Genomic DNA, 16,655 nt, shown 5'->3' with positions numbered 1-16,655 from the left:
TAATAGGCTAGTTTGATTGCATTGGAGGGTGTATGAAGGGAAGTAATATGGAAAAAAAAACTCTAAAGACAGAAGAACATCAGATTGTTGTGTGAGTAATCTGTATTTTACCCAAAAACATTAGAGAGACCTGCAGGGTTTGGGTTAGGAAACTGACAAGGTCATATTTGTGTTTTAGGAATATAGATTCAGCAGTTGTGTGGAACAGAGACAAAATGAGGACAGACTAAGATGAGAAAGACCATTAGAAAATTATAGCCTTGGCAATAAAAAAAGGGAGGATCAAAAAGGATTCATGAATCATTTTTATTCATATGTTCTCTATTTTTTTTTTTTGCTTTTTGGAGGGCAGTTCAGGTTAAGTGACTTGCCCAAAGTCACACAGCTAGTAAGTGTGTCAAGTGTCTGAGGCCAGATTTGAACTTGAGTCCTCCTGACTCCAAGGCCAGTGCTCTATCCACTGCATCACCTAGCCGCCCCTATATGTTCTCTCTTCTTACTACATGATTATAGTTACCTATCAATCAATCTATCAACAAAAAGTATTGTGTATCAGTTCCTGTACTAAGTAAAGAGAATGAAAAATAAAAAGAAAACAGTCCCTGACTTCAAAGAGCTTACATTTTATTGGGAGAAGCAACATCTACAGATATATGTAGAAAATGAATAATAGAAGTTGTCCCAAAAGTCCTAGTGATGTTTTAATTATCAAAGTTTTAATAGTAAGTTTTGGTAGTTTAAAACTGAACTAGAGTGGCAGCTAGGTGGTGCAGTGAGTAAGAGAGCCAGACCTGGAGTTGGGAGGACCCAGGATCAATTCTGGCCTCATATACTTAACACCCACACAAAATAACTGGCTGTGTAACCTTGAGCAATTTACTTAACCCCAATTGCTTTAAAAAAAAACTGAACTATAACTTTTGGAGTATCATGTACAATAATAGTAAATAAGAGTAATTTTGCAATCACTGTTCCATCAAAATCAATATCAAATCAAAAAGAACTGATTAAATAAATTGCCAACTCCAAAGAAATCAGAAATAAACAAAAATAAGACGCTGATTCTAACAATCTGTGTAGTTGTTTATTTCTTAAATTTCTCTTCCCATCCTAAATCCCAGGAACTCCCTCCCTACCCCCCAAAGTCCCCTTTGTATTCCTCTCCTACATGATGGGTGTAACATTAAGACTAGTCAATGAGATTCTGGTTCTCAGAGTGTCTTGGGGTGGAGATAATCTCCTTATGGGCTGCATGTAGCCTGTGAACAAATGCTTTCTGTTTCTTCTGTACCTACTATATTTGTTTTTCTCCTGATCTGTGATAAAGTAGTATTAGGGGTAAAATGACCAAGCTTTGACTTTTTTAGTTTGGAGAGATTAGAAGAGACTCAGAGGTCCATCAGGGACAGAGTCCATCATGGGAAGGAATCATAGCAAACTGCTTTACCTAGTCAGAGTCTTACTGACCTAGCAGCTAAGACACTGTATCCTGCAAACAAGAGAGACTCCTCAATCAGCTATGCCTTACCCCAAAATGAACAGAATAGTAGAATGAATGTTTGTGACAGCCACTCTCTCCTGGGACACCAAAGTAGTACAGAGAGAATGTTCCTCTGGTTCAGGGTGGAAGGAGAGATAGATTTGTTCTTTGGTTCTTGCTATATCTTCTCAGTAAATATCTCTTTTAAAAAGTTATTTGATATTGATTGGTTATAAGTTTTATTGAGGAAATATCAATGAGCTACTAATCACTGGTGCTAATATTGAAGGGTACATACAAGGTGAAGTCTTTAACTGGTATCAAAAGAAGAATCCAACTGTCTTCAAGGGTGTCCTTAGAGGAAATGTAACAAGCTGAGCTCTGCGGCTCCAATCTGGTAGGCTAGGAGAATAACTCTAGAATTCTACTATGTGGGAGTTTTGTCATATAAGAACTCTACCAATGTAAAACAGCTGACAAAATGAAGAGCCCAAAAAGCCCAACAACTGCTTCTGTCAACAAATGATTCATCCTCTTGCCAACCAATATCTCTCCTAGACATGGTTGCCAAAGACAGCAACAGTATGGAGTACAAACTCATTTGCCAAATATAGAGGAAGATGAGAGAAGATTAGGAGAAATACAGCCTTGCAAAACAGTGAAAAACAGTTTAAGAAAAAAATTTAATGTGAGACTCCTCTATGGCAAATAACCCTGAAGACATTTGTGAATGAAGTAAAAAAAACTTGACTAAATACACAGTGAAGAAATCCATGCAGAAGAAAGCACAATTTTAAAGGCACCAAATGTCAGTTTTTAAGATCTCAAAATAGAAGTTTGCAAAAGAAGATGATTACAATGAGTCCAATGATTAATTTAAAATGACCAATAAGATATCAGCAAATATCAAATAATATACCTACTTTTTCATCTCCATAAAAACTTTATGAGAATGATCTATGCATGCATTAAGGTTGTCCCTGCTGAAAAAGATGGAGGGGAACAGGCAAACTTTCACAGATGCTTTTCTAGAACAGACCACATCTCATATTCACAAAATTGACTGAGACATATAAAAAACATAATATCTCACTCTATCATTTATCAATTTGAAAGAAAAAAAATAATTCAATGGAACAAACCTCAGCCTTGAAATCTTTTCTCAAACAAGGTGTCTACCAAGCATATGTTACATGCAAGAGTCCATTGAGATAATTTTCTGTCCTCCTACGTAAGTTTCAAAACCTTGAAATCTAGCTTCCAATATCACCACTCAATTGAAACAAAATGACCTCTCCAAGGTTACAACCAAACTCTTCATTCCTAAATCTGATGGTCTTTTCTAAGTTCTTATCCTTCTTGCCTTATCTGTAGAATTTTGACAATATTACCTTTCCTTTTTACTGGACATTCTCTTTCCTCAGCTTTGGTGATACCTGCTTTCTGATTTTCCTTATACCTTCCAGACCACTCCTCAGACACTTTTACTAGACCATCATTTATGTACTGCATCCTAACTATGGTTGTCCCCCAAGGACTCTGTCCTAGGTCTTCTCTAACTACACTTTCTCTCTTCTCTGCTTTAAGCAGGTAACTATTAGGCAGTTCAGTCAATAGAGCTCCAGGCCTAGAGTAAATCAATCAATACATATTTATTAAGCACCTACTATGTATTATGCTAACTGCTGGGGGTATAAAAAAGGCAAAAGACAGTCTCTGCCCTCAAGGAGCTTACTTACAATCTAATGGCAGGAAGACCTGGATTCAAATTCAGTCTCGGATCCTCACTAGGTGTGTAAACCCTGGGCAAGTCACTTAACCTCTGCCTCACTTTCTTTCATCTGTACAATGGGAATAATAATGACACCTACCTCCTAGGGTTGTTGTGTGAGGATCAAGAGATAAAAAATGAAAAATACTTAGTACAGCCTGACATGTAGGAGGTACCATATAAATGTTAGCTTTTATTAACACTATCATTACCATTATTATTATCCATCCATACCCTCTCCTGTACTCCAGTCTCATATCAGAAACTTCTGGGCTTCTCCAAATAGATACCCTGTTACTGAATTCAATGTATCCAAACTGAAATTCATTACCTTCCTACCTAATCTACTGTTTCTCCAAATTTCTCTGTTCTGCTGAGGACACCTCCATCCTTCCAGTCAAGTTAACCACATCAAAACATTTACCAAGTCATGTTGAGCCTCCCACCACAATGTCTCTGTGTAATCCATCTCTTTACTTTCAACTTGGAGCAACTACCCTAATTAAAGTCTTCATCACCTGTCCTGAACTTTTGCAATAGGTTCCAAATAGGATCCCTGATTTCCAGTCTCTCTCTTCTTTAATTCATCTTCCATACAACTACCAAAATTATGTGCCAAAAGAACAAACATGACCATGTCACTCTCCTATTCAAAATCATTCAGAGGCTTCTCATCATCCCTAGAAGAAAACCCAAGTTTGCATATAAAAACCTTCATAATCTTGATCCAAACTTCTTTTCCAGAATTAGTTCACATAATTTCCCTTCATATCTAGCCAAATTGGCCTTCTTTTCAGGAATTCTACATTCTCTCTCCCACCTCAGTGTCTTTTCACAGTATAACAGCCTAGAATACACTCCTTCCTTGATTCCGTGGACCACATCAGTGAAATCATGGAACCAATGTAGTTTTGATGCATCTTAATGTATGTACAATATATATTTGTTCCTAATGTTTTAATTTTGCTTTGCACAATTGAAAGAGCAATATCATGCAAATGGTTTTCACAAAATTATTCACATTTTGATCATGATGGCGGTGCTTTTCCAACGGTGGAATCCTATGATTGTTTTACCAATAGTAAATTATCACTGAATTTTCTTTTTGCTTTAGTTATTAAATCCAATAGAATCAAATAGAGCATTTTTCTCCCATAAAGCAACTTACTTAGGAATATCTAACATATGAAAGAGATCTGAAAATGTATTTTATTCTGAAATCTGAAAATCATCATGTAGTCTCAAGGTGTTTCTTTTCATTTTAAATACAAAAACTTCAAAGAATTAGTGGATTTCAAGACATGAAGGTGACATACATTATCACTACAGTAAAACTCAAAAGGAAAGTTCAAAAAGCTAGCAATAGTTTTCTGTAACTTTTGCAATTTTTACTTTTCTACTGATTTTCATAAGCTTTGATTTTAAAACAACCACTATAAATTTCTAGTAGAGAAATATGTATTTAAATATAATACAGCTGGGATATCCCTAAATAAGCACATCTTTCTTATTAAAAGTAATCAGTCTTCATTTAAAAAAAACACAACTGTGTGTTCCACTACAAATATTAGAATATCACTAAATTGTATTGTGAAAGCAGTCAAATAGAAGATTCTCATTACAAATAAAAACACACAAACTAATTTCACTGTTCATCTTAAAAAAAACTATTTAGGGATAACACTTTGTTATTTTTTAAAATAAAAAAATGAACAGGTGGTTTTACATTTTTTTTCTTCTGTTTTTAAATCCATTCCTTCCAAACCCTTTTCTGGGCATTAGATTGAAAGCTCACCTGAATATTTCTTACACAGAATCTAAAGTCCTTACAGTAATTTAACTGTTACCTTATGACAAATGAAGAAAATAATAAAATCACATTGTGTATTATTCTAGGAAATAATATTAAATAGGCTATTTTACCTTATTAAAAAATAAGTTACTGAAAATTAAATTAAATTTTTGTTTATATTGTTCTGCTTTTCCCCCTCAAAATGTAGAGGGAAAAAAAGTGTGCCAATGACACATCTATTAATTGTGATTTTTTTATATTAGCTAGTGAGCACCCCAAAGAGGGGATAATTATAGGTGTCTGATGGGGAGGGGGGAAGAGGAAAGGAGGCACCTGTTAGCCAATCAGATCACAGACGCCTTCAGTGTCGTAACATTGGTGGATTCTGAGGTGTGAAGTAAGGGCTAAAATACTTTTTCCCAATAAAAAAAAAGTAAACATCATTGATCTTTCCTCCAGACGCGAAACAAATCATTTTATAGGAAAAATATACACCCCTGTTGCCGATATAACCTTACCTTTTTTCTTGCTAAGCAACTTAAGAGATCCAGTTTTAAATGACACACTAAAAATACCACTTGATAAGTAGTGATACACCCATAAACAGAAGAGATTTGCTAGGACACAATTCCCTGATGGGAGCTGCTGATTAGAACAATAGCAGAGGGCTCAGTTCCCAGTCACAGTGCTTTTGTAAGGATCTGCAGAACCCATTTCAGAGAAACAGTCCTGTGATCTAGCAGTTTTGCTGATGTTGCCTAGGGATGGTCCAACAAAGTTCGATGAGTACTGGCAGGGAAAAGAGGAATGCAAAAAAAAAAAAAAAAAAGTAGGAAAAAAGAAAAAGGAAAAAACCTCTCTTCCCCACCCCACCCCACCCAGTGAAATCGGCATCACGGATACTGGGGTTTTCCCCCAAAGGAAGGGGAAAAAAATGCATCTCCTCCCAACATATGCTGCCCAAAGAAGTTGGACACGTCACTGAAGCTCTCCCCCAACCCCCACCCCCTACTTCACTTTCTGCTAGGCAAGGGAACTCCAACTGTTAAGATGCCTCAGGGAGGGAGACCCAGCTTGGCAAGAGTGGCAGCACTCACCATCAGCGATCGTATCCCCGCTGCACAAATGCCGCCAGTTTCTTAGGAGAATGACTTCTGCCAGCCAGGGTTCCCCTCTGGCTTCTGTCCTCCTTCACTCCTGTACCGCTGTGGTTGCCTTAAGCCTCAGTTATCTGCTGAGCCTGAAGTGTGTGTTGAGTGTGTATTCTAGGTCTCACTAGTCCAGCTCATATTTCTTACAACGGAGATCAACCGAGCCTACAGAGCAGCATTTTTTTTCTTTTTTTTTTCTTTTTTTTCCCCCCTTACTTGAATACTCTGTGATTGGCGGGCCCGAGGAACCTCGCCGAGAAGCCATTGGTTGCTCTTTCTGCCTATTTCCTTGCAGCTGGCTGGAAAGGGTAGGTCACTGGGCTGGGGAGCCAGTTCTGTCGCCTCCCCCTCCACCCATACACATCGACCACATTCCTGAAGGACCATGTGATCCACCTCATTGACTCCTTTTTGCACAGCTGTGGGAGTAAGGAGCCGGCTAGCTACGGCTCCACCTTATGGGGCAGATCCCCCAGATGTGGCCTGGCTTCCCCACGTTGTAAGTTTTAGTCCTGGTGATGGCTAACATAAGGTTTGGAGCTTCTGGCTGTTGTTCTTTCCCGAGGCGAACTGCTGAGTGCCTCGCTGGCTTAATAATGAAATCTTCCTCACTGGAAACTGCAGTCATCCGCAGACCTGGCAAGTCCCCAGGCATTTGGAGAAGGCGGCAGGGAATTCACACACATTTTGGAGTTAATTCTAAAACAAACAGAAAGAGATTTAAGTTTGCGGGATCCCTTTCCCTCCACTGTCAGGCAAACTCATCTGGTGACCTTATTTGCTACTGTTATTATAATTATTATTACAGGTAATATAAAAATTTTTAAATCAGATTTAGAACTAGAAAGGATCTTAGGGGTCAACTAATCCAGCCTCACTTGAAAGGAAATTGAGGCTTGAGATAAGTTACCTGTCAGATCTCCTGACTTAAAATCAGGGCTCTGTAATCCTCTTTTTGCAGATATAAACTGAGGCCTTGGGAATGGAGTAATTTAACCAAAGTCTAAGACCTAGTAAGAATCTTCTATCCTTAAGTCTTGAGTATCCTAAATGAGTGACCAACATTTTGGTTATCAAAAAATAACAAATAAAAGAAAATAATTTCTAGAAAAGCATATTTAACCTGTTCATTTTGTTTTTGCAGCAAATCTTAGTGGAGGATTTCATACTATATGAAACCTATACTATGTAGATAGATCCTAGAGAATTTTCTTAGTCACAGAGAGGTTAACTGACTTGTCCAGAATCACACAACAGGTGAGTGTCAGAGGTGGAGTTTGAAGCTTTCTGATTCCAGGCCCAGAACTCTATCTCCTATATCAACTATTTCTTCTTTAAAATTACAGATGCACTTATTAAACTGGCATTTTCTAATTGCCTGATAGTCTCTATAAGTCAAATCACTCAACAAGCAATTATTAAGCATTTACAACGTGCCAGGCATAAAGGTCATGCCCTAAGGGGGCTCCCATTCTAACTGAACTTACAGAAGCTCATGTGATTGAGATAATATAAAAAAGAAAAAAGAGACAATGACCCAGGATAGAACCTTGAAGAAAACCACAGTTAGTACCGTGTTTCCCCGATAATAAGACACTGTCTTATTATTTTTTTGGACAGAAAAACACCAGAGGGCTTATTTTCAGGGGAGGGCTTATTTTAATGAACATTGACAGCAATTTTAATAAACAGGTAAATGTGAACAAAAAAATGTACCTTTATTAAATAAGCAAATCACTGGGGAAGAACAGGATGACGCACTCACTGCTGCAGCTCTGATTGGATGCAGCTTGGAGCGCAGCGTGCGTTTGGGGGGGGAGGGGAATAGTGCATACAGAGGGTACCCCCTAGCGTATAGCGCAGGGGATCACCTTCACTACAGTAGCAATCTCAATAGGGCTTATTTTCGGGGGAGGGTTTATTTTAGAGGAATCTTACACAGTAAGGGGAGGGTTTATTTTCGGGATAGGTCTTATTATCGGGGAAACACGGTATGACATGGAGGAAGAACCAGCAAAAGACAACGATGTCTAGTTGGCCAAATGGGAAAGGAACACAAGATAGTAGTGTCATGAAAACCTAATGAGGAAAGAAAGCATGCTTTGCATGATTTCACAATGTATAATTGATAAATTGATTGCCTTCTCAATGGGCTAGTGGAAAGGAGGGAATTTGGAACTCAAAAAAATTTTTTAAGAGGATGTAAAAAATTTTATTCTGTGTTATCAAAGGTAAAATAATTGATCCCCCTGCACTGTAGGAATTATTTGCATATTATTTAGGAACCAGTGTCTTGCAAATACTTGATTTCAAGTTCCAAGTCAGCTCTAAGTAATTATCATTTCCATTTCATGGGGTGTCCACACCATTCTCACTTCACTCCTCTCTCTCCAAATTTCTCCCACCTTCCTGCTAGCAGCCTTCTTATCCGGAGATGGCAAGAAGTGGAGAAGTCCAGAGAGTGAGCACTGGAGGTGGAAGTGAAGGAAGCATGACTTGGATTCTTCTTGAAATGATGGTCTGGGCCAGGCATTCACCAGTTAGAAAAGAGGGCTTCAGGTGGGCTATCTCCAGATTGCACCCTCTAACAGAAGGTGTCCCTCTTGATTTTGTCTTGGGTTCATCACCTTCTCTCTCTATACTGCTTCACTTGATAATCTCATCAGATCCTATGGATTTAATTACCATCTTTATGCTGACAAGTTTCAAATCTATCTATCTTTCAGACATTTCAAACTAGATGTCCAAGAGACATCTAAACTGAATACATCCAGAATAAAATTCATTGTCTTTCCCCCTAAACACTCTCTCCTTCCTCCTACCTTCCCTATTACTGTAGAGGACAACAGGCTAGCAACCTAAGAGTCATCCTGGCTACCTCACTGTATCCCCAAGTTGTTGCCAAAGCCTGTAAATTTTATCTTTGCACCATCTCTTGAAATGCTCCCCTTCTGTCTGACACTGACACCACTCTAGTGCAGGCCTGCATCTCTCAGGCCTTGATTGCTACAATAGCTTGATGGTTGAATCTGCCTGCCTCCAGTCTCTCTCCATTCCAGTCCATTTTCCATCCACCCACTTTTTCTAAAATGAAGATTTGATCTAGTCACCAGTTTACTCGGTAAACTCCAGTGGCTTCTTATAGCCTCCAGGATCAAATACAAAATGCTCTGTTTTGTGTTCAAAGCCCTTTATAATCTAGCTCCCTCTGACCATTCCTGTCTTCTTATACCTTACTCCCTGACACATACTCTTCCATCCTGTGACTTTAGCTTCCTTGCTGTTCCATCTCTTGGATCCAAATTTTTTCTCTTTCTGTCCCTGGCTTCCTTTAAGTCCCAACTAAAATCCTATCTTCTACAGGAAGCCTTCTCTAACTCTTCTCAATTCCAGTGCTTTCTCTTTTTTAATTTATCTGGTATATAATTAATTTTGTATGTATTTGTTTGCATGTAGGCTCCCCCATTAGATTGTAAACTCCTTGAGGGCAGAGACTTCCTTTTGCCTCTTTTTGTATCCTTTGCATTTAGCATAGTGTCCAGCACATAATAGGTATTTAAATGTTTATTGAATTGAATTCCTCCTCCAGCAAGTAGATACTTCTTGGCTACTCACTTAGGACTTATTACAGAGTCATAGAAAGAACTCGAGACTTGGAATCAGGACCTGGATTCAAATCTCATTCATGCAAAGTGTGTAAACTTAGGTAAATTACTTATGATTGAGATGATCCAAGAAGTCTAGAGGTAGCACTTGAAAAAAGGGTAAGATTTAGATAACCAGAGGAGAAAAGCCTTTGAGGAAAAACAACATGAGCAAAATTAGGGAGATGGAATTGTACAGACATATTGGTGAAACAATGAGGAGACCAACATGGCTTAAAAAAAAAAAAAAGAAACTAAACAAAAGATTTATATAAGAAATGAGTGGAAGATAAAGTTGAAGAAGTATATGAAGACCTACTCATAGAAGATTTTGAGATGCAGTTTGGTTTATTGGAGAGAACAGGTTAAGGGATTTACATTCACATCGCTTCTCTTCTACATACTACCTGTGTGATCTTGACAAAGTCACTGTAACTCTTAGGTCCTCAGTTTTCTCATCTGTAAAATGAGAGGTTGATTTAGATGACCTTTAAGGTCTCTCCCAGCTCTTAAATTCTGTGAGCCAGAATAATTTAACTGAATTGGGTATTATATTTGTAGAGGATCAGCCCCAGAGAAGTCTGTTGGAAATTAACTTGTTATTAACAAGGTCGAAGGATAAGACCTTTGTTATGGCATTAAAGATGTATCTGTGGAAAGGAAATAAACATCCACATTGACAAGGCAAGTGAAATTTTATTCTGACAATGATGATATCTCCTTAATGGAATATCTTCTTTCCCTGAGTACCACATTAAGGATGATTGATTTATGACCAGTTTCAAAGGGCCTGAGCTGCACCCATAGAATGAGCCTTAGACTGGAAGAGAAATTGAGGAAACAAAACCAGAGAAAATGCTGTACACATGATAATTGCGATTTCCTTTAGATAAGTGTGGGTAGCTCTTTGGCTACTCCAGGGAAGTTTATGCCTCTGATAATCACAAAGCTCCAGGAGAGAAGAAAATCATGTAACACAAGGCAGGGGTAAAAGCAAAGAGTTCCTGGGCCAAACAAAAGCTAGTGGCCATGGAAAGGCAGTGATGGAAGGACAGAAAAGTTTCTGCACAAGTAGAATTTGGGGATCAAGCCTGCTTGACACAGCTCAGCACTTTCAATGCTTTCTTTCTCAGTGCCTCAAATCTCCCATTATACTAAACATATGGAAGATTATATAGGTCCCTGGGACAACAATTGCTTATCATAGGGGTGAGTTACTTGATTCAAGAGTAAACCCAATTCTTTCATCTTGCCTGGGTAGACAGTCAATCATAGAGTCAGAAAGCTCCCTGGAAAGAGAAAAAATTGTTTTGTTGTTTATGTTTTGGGGTATGAATCCTTTGTCTTTTCTACTGGATCAAATAAAATCTATCCCATATTGGATGTACTATGCATGATATCTGAGGACCTCTTTTAACTTTTTTTTGTGGGGGGGCGGGGGAAAGGGGCCCTAGACACATACTAAAGGAGAGACCTTAGGAGATGAGCCAAATACAGTAATTTGTGAGACTCCATCAAACATTTATTAAGCACCCACTATGTGAAAGGCATTGGGAATACAGGAAAAAAAGTGAAAGTCTCTACCTTCAAGAGGCTTACATTCAATCAGAGGATATAACATGTACATATATAGGTATACACAAAATAAATACAAGGTATTTGGGGATAACCCCTCAAATTTAACCCAGTCCATGTTAAGCCAGAACCTTCTGTTGTGGATCATGAATTGTATATGCAGATGACATAGTTTAAGAAACCTTAGAAATTTCAGTAACTGTCTTCCTTCTATCTACCACCTACCTCCCCACCTTATTCCTCCCTACCATGACCTTTTAGGCATAAAAAGCACTTCCCTCTTTCTAAAAAGATTGTAGAACTTTGGAGATGAATGAAGGTTGTGAGGTATAGACAGGAAAGTACTGACTCCTAGAGATATAATGAAGGTAATTCTGAAGGATTCCAGAAGAGTATTTTTCTTGCTAGAGTATTTTTCATGAACCCATGAAGACAGAAAAGACAGAATGAAAAACTGATGGTCTGTCTAATGATATTGGGGAGAATCTCAGTCATTCATTTGTTTATAAAGCAACGGCACTGTTCTAACCCTCCTTTAGCCCTGAAAGACAAATGAGTAGATTGAGAGACACTCTTGGAAATATATGATGTGGATTATATCAATAACATAGACTCTAGGTTATCTTTTTTTTTTCCTTTTCCAGATCCCCTGCAGTAAATTGAGCCCTCCTCTCCTCTGCCTACAACTAGGCCCAAGGATATTGACAAAAGGACCAAGTCTGAAACAACCCAATGACAGATATAGAAGCGAGTAAGTTATGCTACAGTGTGTATGTCTTTTATCTCTCTGTATTTTCAAAACAAAATCGGTAATATGTTCTATTATTCTTTCATACACAAAGATAATAAAAATACGTGAAGTTACAAAGAGGTAATGCTAGGGAGTGAGGGAGGAAAAATTTATTTTATTTATTTATTTATTTTAGCTGTACAACCTTTGATTAGTCACTTCCCATTTTAGGTCCTCAATTTCTACTTTGAAGAATAAAGAAATAGGATTAAATTCTCTCAGAAATACCTTCTACTTCTAATATCCTATAATGCTATGCAATTATAGTGATCTCTTACTATCTCTCATTGCCTTGGATCCTCATTGCTTCCACTGATAAAAACTTTATTATGGCATTAATGATGTCTTCTTGTATAAAATGTAAAAGCTCTCATTCCCATCCCCTGATTAGGATTTTCTTTTAGTACTGATATTGTCTCCTTGATAAGGAATAAATTCCTTGACTGTCCTGGCTCACCCTATTAATAACACATGGAGGGTGATTCATTGAGCAATGGCCAGCTTAAATATCCAAGCTGGGCTACTCCCTATTACTTGGCCTTTGAAGGGAAGAACAGACAGAGAACCAGATCAGAGGCCAGAGAGGAAATTTGTATGGCCATTTTCTGTCCTCCTAGCCCCAAAGAACAACCTAGCCCCAGAGAACATGGAATCATAGGTTTAAAGCTAAAAGGATTTTAGAGGCCATCTAGTCCAACTCTGTCATTTTACAAATAGGGAAACTAAGGCTGCAGGAGGTTCAGGATCACATTGTCCCTAAGTATGTCCTAGGATACAGAAAGAACTTTGAAATGTAATTCCTGAACTGCTATTGGTAATCTTTACAGAATTATGGAGAAAATGAGGGATGTCAGAAGATTGGAGATGAAAAAATATTCTAGGTTTTTTTTTAATGGAGAAAGATATTTTGACCTTTAGATTCTTAAAAACAGCTGTTATGTTTCTTCTAAATTTCTCCTCCAAGCTAAAATCCCTTATTGCTTCTGTCAGTTAATAAGTTTTATTAAGCATTTACTGTGTACGAGGCACTTTGCTAAGGACTTGGCATACAAAAAAGGACAAAACCATGGTCTGTCTCCTCAGGTAGCTCATATACTAACATGTTGTGCACATATTGTACACATTGGTTATATACAGAGTGAATAGAAGGTAATCTCAGAGAGAAGGCACTTAGGGTAGAAAAAAAGGTCAAAATCAGGAGATGGAGTGTCCCATGAGAGGAACAGCTGAAGACCAGTGTTACTGAACTTCTGAATTATAATGGTAGAGTGCCCAGAGTGGAATAAAGTATAAAATTAAAAGCCAAACAGAGGATACTATATTTTTTATCTTGGTGGTGATAAGAGGCCACTGGAGTTTATTAAATGGGACGGGAGGGTGGGTAGGAATAATATAGACAGACATATAGAAAAATCACTTTGGCATCTGAGTAGAGAATAAATTGTAGTGGGCAAAGCTACTGCAATAATCCACGAATAAGGTGATCAATTGTTCTTCATAAAAGACTTTTATTATCCCTTCACCATAATGACTGGCCCTTTGGAAATATATTTCAGCTGCCAATGTTCCTATTAAAGTATAATGCTCAGAACTGAGTGACTTCAGATGTGAATTGAACAGCAGAGATTAGAGGGAAGATGTTATTTTGAACACCATTTCTGTTAATATAACCTAAGACCATATTAGTGTTTTTGTCATCCAAATTATAAATATTTCTGATTCATATTAAATTCACAGGGGCGGCTAGGTTGCCGAGTAAATAGAGCACCGGCCCTGGAGTCAGGAGGACCTGAGTCCAAATCTGGCCTCAGACTCTTAACACTTTCTAGCCATGTGAACTTGAGCAAGTCACTTAACCCCAATTGCCCTGCCCTCCCCCCTCCAAAAAAAGATAAAAAATAAAAAAATAAAATAAAAAGATATTTAAATTCACAATCAATAAAAGTCCTGTCTTTTTCACATTCAGTGATATTAAGGCAAATCTCTCTCATTTTGTACTTGGGCTGTTGATATTTTGATACTAAATATAGGACTTTACATTTATCCTCATTCTGCTTCATATTGTTGAATATACTTTGTCATTATAATCGGTTTAGACTTTTTTTACATTCTATTTCTTTCATCCATCACAACTATCCCTCTTAGCTTTTCTTGTCAACAGATATGCTAGGTATAGATAGAATCTTCATCCAAGTTGGTGAGAAATACCAAGCTCTGTTCTGTATACAAATCTGTTAAATTGTAGAGTCCCCCAAACAATAGTTCTCTATTTTTTTCCTTAAATGGATGACATATGAGACATATACTGTTGTGCTGAAATGCAGGCATACTTTTTCTCTTATAGGCTTATTTAGTGACATAGGAGGGAATTTATGCTTATCCAAAAAAAAGTGAATTACATTAGTTTGCAATAACTTCTTCTTAACTTGTTCTTAGACAACCATTTTGCATCTGACACTACCACTTTTTAAGTGCTCATCAACCATTTGTGTAATAGATCCATTCTAGACTTTAAGGGTGTTGAAATAAAAATCATTGGATTATAATTTCAAAATGTTTCTCTCTTTCTGAAAATCAGAATACTTGTTCATCTCCAATCTTCTAGCATTCCTCCTATTCTCTATAATTCTATAAAGATGACCAACAATTTCTCAGGAGTCACCTATCCAGATTCTTTTATAGCTTAGGATAGAATTCAGTTCAGAATATTTGAACTTACAGACATGTTAGGCTTTTTTCTTTTTATCTCTTTTCCTGCTATCTTTGGGTCTCTTTTAAGATTTTTGGTTCTATCCTTTCCAGTTTGAAGGTTCTTCTCCTATTTTAGAGACTATGATTACAATTCTTTTATTGAGTTATTAAGCATTTTTTCTGTGTGATCTTTTCTCATTACATTGCCCTTCAGGCAATAGGCTTTGTCCTTCTGACCTTGAAACTGCCTTTAAAAGGCCTTTCTCCTCTTGTTTCTGGTCTTTTTTTTTTCCTTTTCATAAGTTTAAATTCATTCTGGGTTTAAACCTTCCTCACAATATGCCTGGGAAGAGAGTAAAGTGCTGTTGTGGTGAACCTAAGATTGGACTTAGAATTCAAAAGCCTGCGCTCAAGGGCCTCCTGACACGTTACTAGTTGTGAAATGATGGGCAGGTCAATTAAACTCTCTGAGTCTAAGTATCCTAGTATGAGGAAAATATTTTATAAATGACAAAACAATAATCCCATAAATGGAAATTATCACTATCATTACAACCAACTACCCCATGACAGTCTTGTGTGTTTGTCCCTGCCATAGCAGCAAGCACCTTAGCATACCCAGGGTGACTACCAACACAGGTTCCTAGATCTGCTTTTCTAAAGGAAAGCAACTCAAAATGGGTTAACAATCTTATTTTAATCAATCAAACACATATCATTTACCTAGTACAAGGGGAAAAGTCAGCACCCGGAATTTCAAAGAATACAAACAAGTTACAAGCAGAGAAACAGATCAGCAGACAGGCTTCCAGCTGTCTGACCATTACATCCATACCTAGTCAGCTACCAGAGAGGGAAGCACCAACATCTGGGTTTTCAAAGCCAGGGGGCTCAACGGCTGCCCAGAGTCTCGTCTGGTCAAATCACACAACTTTTCTCAAAGTGATCCCCAAAGAAAAACCTCATATCAGAGGTATAGATAGCTTTCTCCTGGATCAGAGAATGTCACAACCCTCTTGACCCACTGCTCAATCACAAAGTAACAGGTGTGGACATTCCTGAAAAACAAGCCTCCTGCCACAGGCTCCATGTGACCACATTCAGCCTATTAGGGGGCAGAGTATATTTTCAAATCAAGGAAGGTTTTCAGAGTCACTTAAGCCTATCAAAAGGCCAAGGGGCAGGAAAGATCTTCCGCTTCCCATTCCCATAACACTTGGTTATGTGATTCTACTTTCATCTTTCCACCTGCATTCTTAAAATCTGAACTTCTATATAAATTTTAAGAATTGACATTTTCCTTATGTAATGAATCCCCTGTTTCTTATGCCCACACACTGCTAATTACATTATATAGGCTCCACAGATTTTCTCTGGATACCACAAAATGTCTTGTAGTTGTTTTTTTTTTATATCTGAAGATAGTGTGAGGCAGACTCTGAAAACAGATATAGTGACTACAGTGCTGGATCTGGTGCCAGGAAGACTTAGGTTCAAAACCTCCCTCTGGCACTTATTAGCAAGTGGTCATGGACAAGTCATTTAACCTCTCTGAGCTTCAGTCTTCCCCTCAATAAAATGGGAACAATACTACACCTACCTCAGAGGGTTGGCGTGGAGCTCAAATGAGATAATATTTGAAAAGTCCTTTGCTAACTTTAAAGCTAGAAAATATAATAAGTTTGAGAGGCAGCCTAGAGTAGTAGACAAAGCAGAAAGAATTGGGTTCACATTCTGAGTCTAAAACATACAGGCTGTGTG

The 16,655-nt window shown here is 37.8% G+C and overlaps 1 protein-coding gene across 3 annotated transcripts in view; it reads right to left on the bottom strand.

Annotated features, from left to right (window-relative positions):
- Positions 1-6,786, bottom strand: part of ARHGEF10 (Rho guanine nucleotide exchange factor 10) — a 233,388-nt gene extending 226,602 nt beyond the window's left edge. For 2 of the 3 annotated variants that reach the window (XM_069065398.1, XM_069065399.1), the window contains exon 1: positions 6,141-6,777. The gene's annotated coding sequence lies outside the window, so the exon portion shown is untranslated. Of the gene's footprint in view, positions 1-6,140 lie in introns of all 3 variants that reach the window. The other variant, XM_069065400.1, reaches the window with a different exon arrangement.
- Between the last annotated feature and the right edge of the window lie 9,869 nt (positions 6,787-16,655).

Source organism: Petaurus breviceps, unplaced genomic scaffold (assembly GCF_028583685.1).
Source record: "Petaurus breviceps papuanus isolate PSGF00001 unplaced genomic scaffold, PetGlider_PUasm1.0 90686, whole genome shotgun sequence".
In the NCBI taxonomy this organism is placed as follows: Eukaryota; Metazoa; Chordata; class Mammalia; order Diprotodontia; family Petauridae; genus Petaurus; species Petaurus breviceps.
This window is presented reverse-complemented; position numbering and strand designations above follow the sequence as displayed.